Here is a 16,062-nt window from a genome sequence, read left to right as displayed (position 1 = left end):
TCTTAGCATAAGACAAGCTCTCTAAGATTCTCCCAGTCCACATCGGCCCACCTCCTGTCATTCGCAAAAAAGAAGACAGACCTAGCTGTAAGCAATTTAACTAGGCAAATCAGCACAGCAATAGCATGTCACTCAAACCAGTTTTCCATGCATCCAACTGGATCCCAGAAGAGATACAGACAGGTTCGAGAAGTCCTCCAGATACACAGAAATTCCAAATGGGAATCCAAACTCACGGAAATCAACCCAGAAGATAACTCCATGTGGAAATTTGTAAAACTCTTCGTACTAAAAGATCCCTTCCCCCTATGAAGACCAAACTTGGAATTGCACACTCTGATGAAGAAAAAGTAGAAGCCCTAATTGACAATCTGGAAAATCAATGCAGCCAATCTTATGAAAACTTAAATATTAATCTCATTTACAAAGTTTATCGTAAAGTTAGAAAAGCATTAACACAGCCTCAGGATGATTCAGAAATGATCAATATTATATCCCATCTGAAGAACAAAAAAGGCTCCTGGCCCCGATGGCATTACCAATAGAATAATAAAGCTACTACGAAGGAAAGCCATAATTCATCTAGTTAATATTACCAATTCCATTTTAATTACTCCCACAGATTGGAAAATCGCTGACATTATACCTCTGAAAAAGCCTGGTAATAACCCACAACTTCCCCAAAAGCTACAGGCCCATCAGTCTTCTTTCCTGTCTTGGCAAAGTAACAGAAAAGGTCATCCTATCAAGACTACAATCAGCAGTGGACAAACAGAAAATAATTCCAAATGAGCAACTTGGGTTTTGCAAAGCTCACAACACATTGCAACAAATTCAATGACTAACAGAACATATCACCCATGGTTTTAACTGGCATCTTCACACTGCTGCTGAATTTTTGGATGTTGCCAAGGCCTTTGATAAGGTCTGGCATCAAGGCCTTATCTTCAAACTAATTGAAAACAATATCCCAATCAAACTTATGAAACTTTTATGCGAAAAGTTTATCTTTAGTGAAAGATACATGCAAGTAAAACTCAACAGAATTGTGTCATCGAGGCGGAAAATCCTGGCTGGAGTACCTCAGGATTCTATTCTGGCACCAATACTTTTCACCACTTACATATCAGACATCCCTCTTAACTCAAGAACAACCATTACAGCCCTTTATGCCGACAACACCACTATTCTAGCAAGGTCGCTCAGCCCTCACTAGACTCCAAGGAAGTATCATTGCACTAGAAAATTGGTTCACCAACTGGAGGATTCAGGTGAACCCCCCTCAAAAGTTCAGCTATGCTGTTCTCCAGAAGAAAGGTCTACATTAAAGAAGACATCTTGTTCTCTGGTCAAAAGATTCCGTGGCAATCTGAGACCAAATACCTTGGGGTATTATTGGACAAGAAACTCCTTTTTAGCAAGCACATCAATCTCATTGGCTCCAAGAGTTCCAAAGTCATTGCACAGCTAGATCCAATGATTAACCACAAGAGCAAATTAAACTTACAAAATAAACTACTACTTTACTGTATGGTCATACGTCCAGTTATTACCTATGCCTCACCAGCATGGAGTCACACCTCACGATCAAATATTTCAAAACTACAAAGAATCCAAAATAAATGCCTGAGGATGATCCTGGAAGCCCCATGGTTCATCAGAAATTCACAGATTCATCGAGAAACCGGCATTCCATACATTTCCTCCCTTCTCTGCGATCTCACAGAAAAATTCTTCAAGTCAAGTTCACATTCAAACCCACTGATTGTACAAACTGTCAATTACAATGAAACAGATTACCACAAATATAAAAGACAAAGGCTATTCTACTTCCAATTGATCATACCTAATACAACTGCCCCTAGAGGGTGAGCTTAATTGCTCACAAAACTCCCTTTCTCAAATAACTCGCATTACAGACAAAGGGGAATATGAAAAGCATTTGTGCTGCACACATCCTGACAGTAGCATTAATGGTAAAAAAAAAAAAAAAAAAAAATGGTAACTTTGGTATCTTTCCCAAGTCTGGCTCCCACTGATGAGACCTCAATAAAGGTCGAAAGCAGTCTGGAGAGCCCTTCCCATTATTCACAGCATTTTACAAGTCCAAAAGGGTGTATGTGCTGTGCATTATGGGATACATACTAAGGGAAACAATGTGAAGTCATTAGCCTCTATATACAAGTAGCTCAGATGTGAATATATTTCACATGCAAAACACTGTTTTGTTTCCTTGGGTAAAGGATTAAAACCAAGTATATAATTTCTTGGTATCTTTAATGTATAGTAGAATCAAGGTAAAAAAACTTTCAAGATCAGGATAAGCACAAGGAGGCTGAATCTTACACACTCCAGGATGTCAAAGAGAATGAGGCTGATTCTTCAGAGAAGGATTAAGATTGCTACCTGGATGTGGTGTAGTTTGAAAGTGTCATGAAAATTATATTTATGAAGCACTTAAGTTATGTTTTCAGACATACTGGATATAGGGGAGAAAGAGACAAAAAATAAAACAGATAAAATAATTTGTGTAGGTGTGTTTAATAAATGCTCAGTTTACTACAGGCTTCATATAGATACTGGCTAGAAGTGGAGAGGAGAGTAGATAAGTCCACTGAAGTCTCATCTGTTTGTATATTTTTACCTTTATATATAAGGTCCCAAAAATTTCACAAACACAGTCCCCCATTTTGCCATGTAGTTAATAGTGCAGACAATCCCACCTATAAACTTGCCAAACAGCAAAATCAACCCTCCCCCCTTCAAAAAAAAAAAGGCAACTCTCCTGCCTTCATTAAAAATTTTATTCAGCTTAAAACTTTCATTTAAAAAAAAAATAATAAAAAAGCGAGACTTTATGAGCAGCTTTGATATTACTTCATTATTTATCAATAATGAATTTTTTGAGTTCAAATTTGAATTTTTTTAAATTCAAAACTTTGGTCATTTTTCATGGTATGGAAAAATATACAAACAGTCAAATGGGGGAGTGCAATGGGTTCTTCCTTCCACTCCATACAAAATTACCACATGAAATTTCTAGAAAACCAAGCAGTTAACACTGATACACATAACCAACAGCCTCATTACACTATGTAGATAATTTCCTATTTAGTCTCAAGGCCTGGACACATTATAAATTAAACATACCAAGTAATTATATTCTTGTTTAATTTATATTACACCTAAGTGAAAAAAATTTGGACACATTAACTATATGTTGGTGCATTAAACAGACAACATTCAAAAATACATTTCAGTGTAGGAAAAGAAACAACAGTTTTCCTTTCATAGATATACTAGTTACTCAATGGCTCATTATCCTTTTATGTTTACAGAAAACCTATGTACGCGCACGCACGCACGAACACATGCTGGAAGGTACACCATAAGGAATTATCACTACAATCCATCCCAAGAGTATGGCATCTCAAAACATACACAGCCCTGGATACAGATCATGATTATCTTTTGTTGTGTCGGAAAATATGCTGACTCACTATTTGTAAGCCATCTTATTTCCGACGCAACACACAGTAACGATTAGACCTAAGGATAAGGACATGCTTATGCCTCCAGAGAGAGGACTAAGAGAGTATTGTACATATGTTCACTCAGAAGTTCACTCAAACTGACTGAGATTGTTAAAATTAAGTAAACTTAGGAAATCTGTATTTAGAATTGATAATGTCTGTGTAAAATAAGCAAAGGGAAATTGTCTCAGGATGGAAATTGTTATTATGAAATGTGCATGAGAGATCTATGTATTAGAACCGTGTCAAAACAGTTCAGAGTTGGGGTGACCAATAGCCGCAGCTAAGAGTATGACGTAGTCACCAAGAGAGGGCGCTTGCATTGGTAATATAAGGTGCGGCACGAGACTCAAAACACTCTCTCTTGTTTGCTGCCTGCATTCCCGTCCAAGTCCTGGATAGCTATGGAAGCCTGTCACCGGTGCCCAGCAACAATCTCCCTGTTGCTGTCGTACTGTGTCGAGTAAAGTCACCAAAGGAATGAAGTCAGAATTCCAGTAAAGAGCCATTGGTAAGTTAAGCCAACGTAAAGTCAGCAAAGGGCAACCTTCCAAGATAGTGGAAGTAAGTCGCAGATGCCATGAAAACACGTGGTGAGAAAATACGAAAGTGAAGTCAGCGAAGGGCAACCTTCGAAGATAGTGGAAGTAAGTAGCTGATGCCATGAAATACGTGGTGAGAAAATACGGAAGTGAAAGCGTGGAGGGAAGTCACGGAAACTCCATGAAAGGAAAATGATGGTAATGTACAATTTTTCATACTCATTATAGAATTGTAATCGTAAAAGGAATAGGAGCCAAGGAATTAAGGAGCTCCACACATTAACTTATCCATAGTGCCTAAAAGACTACTTGGACTGATTTGTCTGTGTCAAATAAGCTGGAGCCACTCTAAGCTTGTGCTGAGAAAGGAACCTAACTTTCGAACTGTTTGTAAGGAAGATACCATATGATATAATGTTAGATATTAGCCTGAATTTTAATTAAATTGTAGGGAGAATAAAGTTTGAGCACGTATTAGAATATTTTTTCATGTTAAAATGCAAGACGGGATACGTCTGACATACTATGTATAAAGTCTGTATATAATTGTACTTAGAGAGTGAGCACTGAGTAACCCTGTATGGAATAGCCGAGTCTGAACATAATAATATAACAGAGATATAGGATTGATTCATTTAAACATAAGAATTGAAATTTTGGATATCTTAACATAAAGAGGAGGGGGGGGGGGTTCAGACTCTCTGGCATTGAAATTATTATATAAAGTGTATCTATGCAAGAGTTTATAATAAATGTATTTCTTTATGTCAAGGTTCATGAGTCTGTTGTTTCTGAGATTGAATTACCACTTATAAAACTTTCAGACCTGTATGAGTGAAGGGGGAAGCAATTTATGTAACAAAGAAGGGGGCACGACTGCAAATCACGTGATCCCTTTGTTATTTTAGAGTTGTCTAATTGTGTATCAGAATTCAATTGCCAGCTGGCGCAGTCATTTTAAACAGTTATAAATTTGTCGGCAACAGAATAACTGATATCCTTAAATGATAAATAATAGATATATAGAAAAAATATAATAACTCAGTGAGATATGTAACATAAGTAGAATAAATACGAGGATGATGACGACGTAACACTTTGCAACAATTTTTAACTATTTGTTTAAAAGTGTTGCAAAGATCCTCTCCCCACCTGCCGCACAGAAGACCACAGCATCTGAAAGGAGAGTCTTCACAAATACAATCCTCATGAGACTTTGAAACCACACATTGAGTTAGCAACCTTCGCCCATTCCCTGAAGTATCAATCCCATCCTCTTCAACGTCCTGGCCTGTATAAGATTCCCTGAGCCTACAGCTTAGTAGCTCTGTTAAATCCATCTTGAAGAACTACATTTGCAATAATTTGTATGGCAAGTTAAGACTGAGAGGTCATGCTCTGGATACGCCTTCACACAGGATTGCATGATAGAAGACAAGTGTTGAACTAAGTGAAGCTACTACAGATATCAGACACTATTTTTAGAATCAGCATCAGCCAAGAATTACCCTAACTTTAATGGCTGCATTTAGCCTGAATTTTTTGAACTAACTTTTTTTTATCAAGTCCCTAGAGGGCACTTTAAAAGGATATTAATTTCTTTTCAGTTACAATATGAGTTGTTTCTGCAACAATCAAATTGAGTGTGTAAGTGTGCATCTGTGTCTGTCTTACCACAGTTGCAATTTGTCCTCTGAAGATGACAGTTTGAAATCAGGCAAAATTATTCACAACTCAAATTACTTTTCATTCTAATGTTGGGATCTTCAAGCCACTTCAGACCTCCAATAAGTGGGGCAGGTGGTCTCACATGAGGCTATGAAATGCATTTCCCACTTGAGGATAATCACAAACATCCATGCCCATAACAAGATTCAAACCTGCACCCTGTTGGATGGAGGGATATGCTAACCACTTGCCAACCAGGATGGCAATTCAGAAACAAAAATTCTGACCAGAAGTAAGCTACTTGCACTTTGAGAAGCATAGAAATAAACACAAGCTTATTTGAGAAGAATGAAAACAACGATACAAAATAATTGTCTTCATTCTGATTGTTTTAATGCTACTTAACTTACGTAAACGGTCAAAGACAATCTTTTATCATATCTCAAAAGAAATAACAGAGGGTAGTAATGTTCACAATCAATCAAGAGTTTCCAGTAGTTATAATTATATTATTTTATAAAAAATTTATAAAATTTAATAAAAAAAGTTTATTTTAATTAAACATAAAAGAGAATGACACATGAAATAGAAAGCTGGTAGTTTATAGTGGGACCTTTTTTTTTTTAAACTGGATAATAGGAAGGGAAAATGATTTATTTACTTGTTTATTATTTTAACGGTATAATAGAACACAGAAACTAAGTAAATAATTAATTTATTCACTTGATGCTGATATTTCGCTGGTGTTATAACCAGCATCTTCAGAGCACAAAAACACTGTTTGTCACAATACGCGAGACTAACAACATGGTGTACTTAAACAAAATTGTAGCAGCAACACAAAGACTAGAGTCCTGATTTTGGCACCCTCTATCTGAAAAAAAAAGAAAAAAAAAGCTATCATATATTACTAGAGTCCTAGAAAAGTGCTAGTTTTTTCTTAATATGACTGTCTCCCAGATTTTCGGCAAGTTAATACAGCCATATTTGTTGAGATTTGGAGTGTGTTTTAGGGCTTCTGTCGCCTCAAGAACAATCTCTCTGATTTATACGGGTTTCTGTGTAGTACTTTTGTTTTTCCAGTTGATCCTGTGTGCAGGGGTATCCAGTGCATGGTCTGCTAGGCCCGACTTCCCATAATGATAATTCTGGACGTATCTTTTATGTTCGCTGATGCGGATGTTCACAGTTCTTCCTGTTTGACCGTAGTAGGCTTGATTGCATGAGCAGGGTACTTGGTAGACTCCTGGATGTGATAAAGGAGGAATGCTATCCTTGGGTGAGCGGATGAGGGTGGCTAATTTGCTACATGGTCTGAATGTAGTGCGTAGTTTATGTTTATTGAGAATTCTTGAGATCTTTTCGGATGTGCCTTTAATGTAAGGGATGGCGACTGTTTTGTTGTAGTTCTCTGTGGTGGATGGTGGGAGGGGTTTCTTAGGAGTGTTTAGTATTTTGTTTATTTTATGTGGATTGTAGCCGTTGGCCAAGGTGTGGCGTAAGTGAGTCAGTTCAGCAGTCAGAGCCTTGTCATTGGAACAGATTGCTCTCGCTCTATGGGTTAGAGTTTTTAATATGCCATATTGTTGAGAAGGATGATGGTGTGATTGTTTGTGTAAGTATCTGCCTGTATGTGTGGGTTTTCTAAAAACTGAAAATGATAAGGAACCATCTGGGAGACGTGTGATGAGTGTATCCAGGAAGGGCAGACAGTTGTTGGTTTCCAGTTCCATAGTAAAGTGAATTTTTGGATGTTGGTTATTTAAATGTGCTAAGAATGTTTTCAATGTCTCAGGGCCATGTGGCCAAATAGCAAGCACATCATCAACATAGCGTAGCCAAAGTGTTGGTTTGAGAGTGGCTGTATTGATTGCTTGTTTTTCCAGGTGTTCTATGTAAAAGTTGGCTAGGGGGGGAAGGGGGGAGCCCATGGCTGTCCCATCAATTTGTTTGTATATTTTCCCTTTCCATGTGAAATATCCTGCATGTATTGTGAATTTGAATAGTTCAAATATATCAGGGGGGAAGTGTGACTTCAGTAGATTGAGGGTTTCTATTAGTGGTACATTTGTGAATAGTGAAGTGATGTCAAAGCTTACTATTAAGTCTGAGCTTTTTAGGGTAAGGTGTTGTAAGATGCTTTTTAGGTGTGCTGAATTTTTGACAAAGGAGGGAGAATTGTTTGTGAGAGTGGCTAGTAGCTTAGCTAAACGTCTAGCCAGTTTGTATGTGGGACTATTTATACTGTCCACAATTGGGCGTAGGGGTGTGCCTTGTTTGTGAATTTTTGGTGCTCCATAGATCCTCGGTGTTTTAACATGGAAGGGTTTGAGTTTGTTAACTGTGTCTTTGGGCCAGGAAGTGACTTTTTTCAATAATTTTCGTGCCTTATTCTTTTGTGTGTTGGTGGGAATGCGATCTATAATTTTGTATGTTGACTGATCTTGTAATAGCGTGTGCATTTTGTTTTCATATTCAGTCGTGTCCATCACCACGGTTGCATTTCCTTTGTCTGCTTTTGTTATGGTAATCTGGCTGTTGTTGTGTAGCTCTTTTATAGCAATGAATTCCTTATGTGGGATATTATTTTGGGGAGGCTTGGACTTGATTAGGATGTAGGCCACATCTAAACGTATGTTGTTAGCTATTGTTGTAGGCAGGTCGTATATTCCTCGTTCGATGGACGCCATTATTTTGGCTTTTGGAACTTGCTTGGGGGTTATGGCAAAGTTGTGCCCTCGACTTAAAGCAGTCGTGGCTTCTTTGCTTAAGGTGAGTGACGATAGATTCACGACGACGAGGTCTTGTTGTAATTGCGGTCGTTGTATGGTGTTCCGCTGTTGGAGATTTTCGAACTTATTTTGGTGCCTGTTTTTGACTCTGTCGAATTCTTTTTTTGCCGTTGCGTCGGCTACAATCCACATAAAATAAACAAAATACTAAACACTCCTAAGAAACCCCTCCCACCATCCACCACAGAGAACTACAACAAAACAGTCACCATCCCTTACATTAAAGGCACATCCGAAAAGATCTCAAGAATTCTCAATAAACATAAACTACGCACTACATTCAGACCATGTAGCAAATCAGCCACCCTCATCCGCTCACCCAAGGATAGCTTGGGTGAGCGGATGAGGGTGGCTAATTTGCATTCCTCCTTTATCACATCCAGGAGTCTACCAAGTACCCTGCTCATGCAATCAAGCCTACTATGGTCAAACAGGAAGAACTGTGAACATCCACATCAGCGAACATAAAAGATACGTCCAGAATTATCATTATGGGAAGTCGGGCCTAGCAGACCATGCACTGGATACCCCTGCACACAGGATCAACTGGAAAAACACAAAAGTACTACACAGAAACCCGTATAAATCAGAGAGATTCTTAGAGGCGACAGAAGCCCTAAAACACACTCCAAATCTCAACAAATATAGCTGTATTAACTTGCCGAAAATCTGGGAGACAGTCATATTAAGAAAAAACTAGCACTTTTCTAGGACTCTAGTAATATATGATAGCTTTTTTTTTTTTTTTTTTTTTCAGATAGAGGGCGCCAAAATCAGGACTCTAGTCTTTGTGTTGCTGCTACAATTTTGTTTAAGTACACCATGTTGTTAGTCTCGCGTATTGTGACAAACAGTGTTTTTGTGCTCTGAAGATGCTGGTTATAACACCAGTGAAATATCAGCATCAAGTGAATAAATTAATTATTTACTTAGTTTCTGTGTTCTATTATACCGTTAAAATAATAAACAACATGTTCGACGAACACATAAGTCTGTCCACAGATTTATTTACTATTTTTCTCTCTCACATACATGTTAATGATATTTCATGTTTTAATGACAAAGGCTTTGCAAAACAACTATTTTTTCCATCTATCTGTTTATGAATATTTATTTCTTGGTAATGTTGTCTGTATAAGAAGGAAAAATTATTTAAATGTTTTGTTTGTTTTTTTCTAAAACACAAGTATCTTTAAATAAACTTTCTAAATAAAAAATAAATTTTTTTTTTTTTTACATTTTACATTATAATTATGTGCTATTTATATTTTCTTTTAAACATCTAAGTATGAGAGGTACTGATGTTGCTAGTTCAAAAAGTATGAAAGGTCTGTTTACATATATAATTAAGTAGCTAGGAGCCACGTTTTTTTCTTTTTCAAAAGTTTGTTTTATAATAAAGTTACTTTAAATGTTACTGTATCTAATTTTAATAAAAAAAAAAATACAATGTAGACATGTTGATCACCACTTTAATTCTTTTTTTTATCTATTATTTTATTAATTATATTTTTTAATTTAAAAATAATTCAAATCCAAATATAATTTTTTTTTATAGTTTTTAACAAACAGTTGTTTATAATATAAAGTCTGCATATCACCAATATATATTATAATTATTCTAAAAATAGAGAACTGGAAATGACTACTGGCATTATCAGTTTGCACTATAACTGTCTTAAAAAACAGAGAACTAGATACAGACAATGAAACTCTTCTCATAAGTGCAAAATATATAGAAATAAGACCCTTTTGGCAGAAAAAAATATGCTCCTAGCAAGAATGCATAATTCTATTAAAGTATGCAAATTAAATAGCATTTGTTCTGAAAACAAGTGGGTTTATTGTGGTAGTAAACAAAACCTACACATAACCAAAACATTTCACAAAACAAATATCTAAAATCTAAAACAAAAGAATTAACAAAAAAATTGTGGAGTATCTGAGGATTATCATTCAGATACAACAGTTATATTTTAGTAATTAACCTTAACAATTAAAATTATTTTTAATTACATAAATTTGGAAAATAGATTTTAAGCTATAATTAGGTGCATTGTTTCTCTCACCCATTTAAAGTAATGTAATAGTTGATGCTGCCTATTACACTGTTATGAATTTCATTTTTGTAATAAATAAGGAACTTCACTTGTCTCTCTCTTTAAAAATAGTATATCTTTCTGTTTAAAAAAAAAACATATGAAAATTTGAAATTTATTACTGATATTAAAACAATCTTTAGTATTTAAGTTTGTGTTATTAAGCATCAACGAACAGTTTACACTTTCAAAATGTATATGTATATATACTGTATTATAATTATTCTAAAAATAGAGAACTGGAAATGAACCTGAAAATATAGAGTAGACCTCTATATTTTCAGTATTCTGAAAATATAGAGGTCTACTGCAAGTTGGTTAATGGTTTTCAAGTTCAGAAACTGGACTTGTTTTAGTCAGCAGATCTCAGGAAACTTGTCATATTTTACTTTAGTAGACTAAAAACTGTATAATAAAGCTATTATTCTTACAGCAGTTTATTTTATGTATTGTTTGTCTTACTTATACAAGGAGAAGTCCATTAAGTTTAACTGTTACTATGAAGCAGTGTATATGCGTGTGGACCTCCATGAAGCAGCATACCTCATAACAATGGACGTGAATGTAAACAATTTAGATAAATCTATTGGTCTCTCTCTCTCTTTTTTTTTTTTTTTAACAGAAAAAAGAAACCCATAGATTTATCTAAAAGTTTTTCTAAACAGTAGAAGATAAAATCTAAAATAAGGTCTCTCACTGTTGTTTCAATCAGTTTTGGAGAAAGTTATTTCTTTTAGCAACTGGATCTTGAGTGTGTTAGTGCATAATCTGAACTGGAGATAGAATAAGATAACTGTTTTTAGAAAGAAAATTATACTTTCTTCTTAACAATGATGTTTGCAAATTTTAAGATGCTGTATCACACATACATGAGGAAATAGTATTCTGGAAACAGAAACAGTTTTATCAATGAAAGATCTGTCTAGACAAGCTATAAAGTCAGAGTTCTTTGCCTAAGTTGTTCTTTATATTTTCTGAAGCAAGGTAATATGTGGTAAGACTACAGTGAAGTCTACTGAGGGAGGATAAGATAAGCTTATTTTTTTCCATTCATTTTAAGAAATTGTTTAGGAAGCTTTCAATCAGGGCAAAGAGTTCTCATTTGAAATGACTGAATGTACATATGAGTGTAGTGGAACACTCATCCAATTTGAACAGAGGGCTTGGAATTTGGTTGAAAAAATCAATGGAAAATCTGGTAAAAGTCTTCATGGTCCCGAACTGAGCTCTACTTAAGTTCCATTCAGTGGAACTCAAGCAGAACTGGATTATGAGCGTGGTGATTGAAGTAATTGAAATTTGAGTTACTGTTAGAAAACTAGGTGTTGTTTTGCAGACCTACATGTGAGGCTTCTTCTGATGGCTATCATTCCTTGGTCTTTTAATCTGGAGTAGATCTCTTCATCTGGAACAGTGAAAAGGTTCCACTCTGATATTACTCTTTGAGAACAGTTCAGAATTTTGTGGGGAGTAACTGTAATTGGTATTTCCCCAACAGAAATGAATTTGTAAACCTTGAAAGAATTAAAAGAATTTAATTTTTTTTTATTATCCTGATGATTAAATTAAATTGTGTATGAGAGTAAGAAAGTGTATTTCTTATAATTTTTTAGTTAAAAGTAAATAAATGTATTTTTTTAAACCATTATCATTATTATGCAACACCTCCAAGGACTCATCATGGGAAGGCACAACCTATCATCTGCACTACTATGCACACATAATGCCATCTATCACCCACCAAGAGTAATTTTTTGTCTTTAAATTGTTTTCACTGGCCATTTGCTTGTATGTGGAATGAAAAACCCAGAGTTTCCAGGAGGAAAAAAATAGCAGCTGTCATCAAGAGAATGCCTAAATCCCCTTCAATTTAAAAAAGTGCACATAAATATTTCTCTCATCACAATGAGAATTGAACTCGGGGTTTTTCCAACTGAAGGGTGAGATGTACCATTGTTCTTCTAATTGCACTATGAAGCTGCATGATATTAAGTAAACAAATTAACAAATATTGTTTTGGCACTACAATTCTCTTGTCTTTAAGGTAAATGAAAGTAATGAATGAATTGTGATTAAGACTCAAGGATAAATTATTATTATTATTTTTTTTTTATAAATCATTTTAAAATAATGGAAAGAAAATACTTGTAACCTTAGTTGCTGTAAAAAATGTGACATTAATGCAAAGAAGATAGCTGTACAATGATACATGAAAAGTTAACTACATACATGAGCAGGGAGTAGTAGTAAATATCTTATGTTGTTTAGATAAACAATATAAGATAGTTTATATTGCCTATGTTTATATAAATATACATAGTCAGTTTTCACTACAGAGAAATTGTGGAAATGCAGGACTAGTTTGTGAATATTTTCTATGAATAATCTTTGGAAAAATACTATACCTATAGATCTCTGGTACGGACTTTATCCTACTTTGTTACAGTGAGAATCAACTATATTTAGACAGTTTATATTCTTAAAAGTTCTTTAAATGTATCACAATGCAGCTATTTTACCTACATTTTATGTTAATAATTTAGTTATTATGAATTAAATAATGGCTATCACATGTAAATAAAAATATAAAATTTATTACTCATATATATTTCTTCCTTGTTACAATACAGACATTGTGATGGAAAATAAAAGGGGCTGACAATGCCATTCTAAACTGACACAAGTTACATGACGTGCTTAGTATTCATGCCTTGGTCACAGCGAGTAAACAGCTGTGACCAAGATACACTACACTATTAGAGTTAAAAGGAAAATATAGTATAGCAATTCAATATAGGGTTACATATATACAATCTAGGGTTACAGATATATAATTATATATATAATTATAAAATTAATAGTGATTAGAATCAAAACAATTGAAGTTTGGGTAGTGTCATATGGTTTCATGTTTCAAGGATCTGACAAACTTAAATCTATTTGAGTGCAGAATCTTTGTTTAATTCTAAGAACTTGATGTAGTCCTGAATTGTGATCTTAAAGAACAAGCTCATTCACCCCTAAATACCAAGGAACCTGATGAATACCCATGAAGGATAGAAGCAGTGATTTATCCTTGGTAAATGATAAAAGATGAAATTTCCAAAATGGTTTGGAGGTTATGAGTGGACTCAACTCAAGAAGAACCTGAACTATTTGTTCTGGTGCACTTTAAGATCTTAACCGTTCATGTCAGACGCATCACTTTTCGTGACAGTGCCTTCAATTGTAACTCATTCCACAGTGGGGAAAAGAGGTGAAAAGGAATGTTCTCTTCAGAATATCTTAAAAACAATAATTAAAGAGAATAATATATTTGATTAGTTACTAAAAGATGTAAAGAATAGCCTATATAAGGAAGAGAAAGGATAGGCATAAATAAAAATTGTACTTTCAGTACTGTAAAATGGATTATGAATAATTTACATGTGATATTACATGTGTGCTTGTGTTAGAGGTATCAGGGTTGGAGCGAAGAATACGTGATCCAAACTCTAGACTTTCATATCTGCATTTATGATGGGCATAAATTACAAAAAAAAAAACATATATATATATATATATATATATATGAATAGATGGAAAGGAATTTGTTTGCAAAATATTAATCACAAACCAATAAGAAACAGCAACTGTATACATGCTAACTCAGTAAATAACCATAAGGAAGGGCTTATCCTATGATCTAATAATGCTGATCAGGTGATTTTTGTGGGTGTGACAAGAATATGAGCGAGTTGATTGCTCATATTCTTGCAAAATTTATTGTGTTTGTTATGTGTATTTCCTTCTTTTTTATACATTTCACTTTATTTTCTGATAATTTTATTTATTTACTAATAAATAAAATTTATTAGTAAATCAGTGTTTTTCAGATCTGTTTTTTTTTTCTTTTTTCATAGTAGTACAATATATACATAAATAATTTTGTTCCTTATACAGACATTTTATTTTAAAAGCTCATAATATCAATTTTGCTTATTCACAGAAAAATTTATTTATGAAGGGGATTAAAAGTTCTGATAAACACCTAGAACAAAATGTTTTTTCATAAAAGAAAAATGTTTTTTCAGAAAATATCTTTTTTTTAGGATATATATATATATAAGACAAAATTAATTTTTGTTCTAGGTGTTTATTCAAAATTTTTCCAGATCCCCCCACCCCATATGGATACTATAACATGCCTCTACATTACATTATTTTAAAAGTAGTAAATTATTCATTTGTATGAGTCACATTAAAACACATGGGAGGCTGCCCACAGTTTATACAGTATGTTGTTACCTTCTTAGATTTCCGATCTACCAATTTCTTTCCACCAATTCTTGAAAATTTTCAATAGCATTCTCTGCAGTGCTTACTAACCTTGTGCGACGGACCTTTATTTTTTCTTAACTGATAAACGTTTTTTCTTTTCATTGTAATCTCTTTAGATATAGTCATAGTCTATCCTGTACTAAAATTTCTTTTATGATTATCTCTCTGAATTGGAGAATGGTAACATTTCCTTTAGAACTGAATTTTCTGTGAATAATCCATGCATTCACAAGAGCGGTTCCAAAGAGTACTTAAATGGCATTTTTTTTAATGCCACTTGACTGTCTTTCTTGGTATTGTCTACCTTGTCTTCTCTATTGTACTCCTGAATTGGTACTGCCATATCACTTACCAGATTCCATTTGTTTTAAACTGAACATTCAGAAACCTTACTTTGTGAAATATCTTCTTTGTCGGATGAAAAACTGCTTTGTATATACAATGCCCAATTGAAATCATCTGAATTATTCACTACATCTTCAAAAATTCGAACTTCATTGGATAAGTTTTTTTTTTTTTTTGACAGCAGCTCAGGAAATTCATCACTGGAACATGTATTTCCTGAGATAAATTTTTACTCTCTATGTATATATTGTCCAAAGACTGGAAGTAGCTGTCCCTATATAGTGAACATGCCCTCCCCAACAGCCACTATACCGCAGACACAAGAAAAACAAGTAGTTTCATTGTATCACAGAATAAGGTACAAAGACTTTTGCATCTGTGTAACACATCTGTCATCAAACAGTGCAATTAGAGACAACTGGGATAAAATGGCACTACCTAATGAAACATGTCCCCTCCCATGAAAATTATGCTGCATAGACTCAAGCAAAACCATTTGTTGTACTGCAGATTTGTCCAAATTTTTAATTACATGACAAAAGTGTTTGTTCGATTGCATTTGAAATTTTCGATGTCATTAAGACAGATCACAAATGCTAACTTCAAATAAAATTCTACCAAAAGAGTTGCAGCTAACATGGCGTCTAAACTTTGTGTCAGTGAGCTTGCCCACCCGACACAGAAGTGGTAGACAAACAGTAATCAGTAATGAGAAGTCCCATGGGTATGATAAATGTGTGAAGTTCCCAAAGTGAACATGTTA

Source organism: Typopeltis vanoorti, chromosome 14 (assembly GCF_054136105.1).
Source record: "Typopeltis vanoorti isolate ZY-2024b chromosome 14, IOZ_Tvanoo_1.0, whole genome shotgun sequence".
Lineage (NCBI taxonomy): Eukaryota > Metazoa > Arthropoda > Arachnida > Uropygi > Thelyphonidae > Typopeltis > Typopeltis vanoorti.
Note: the sequence above shows the minus strand (reverse complement) of the source record.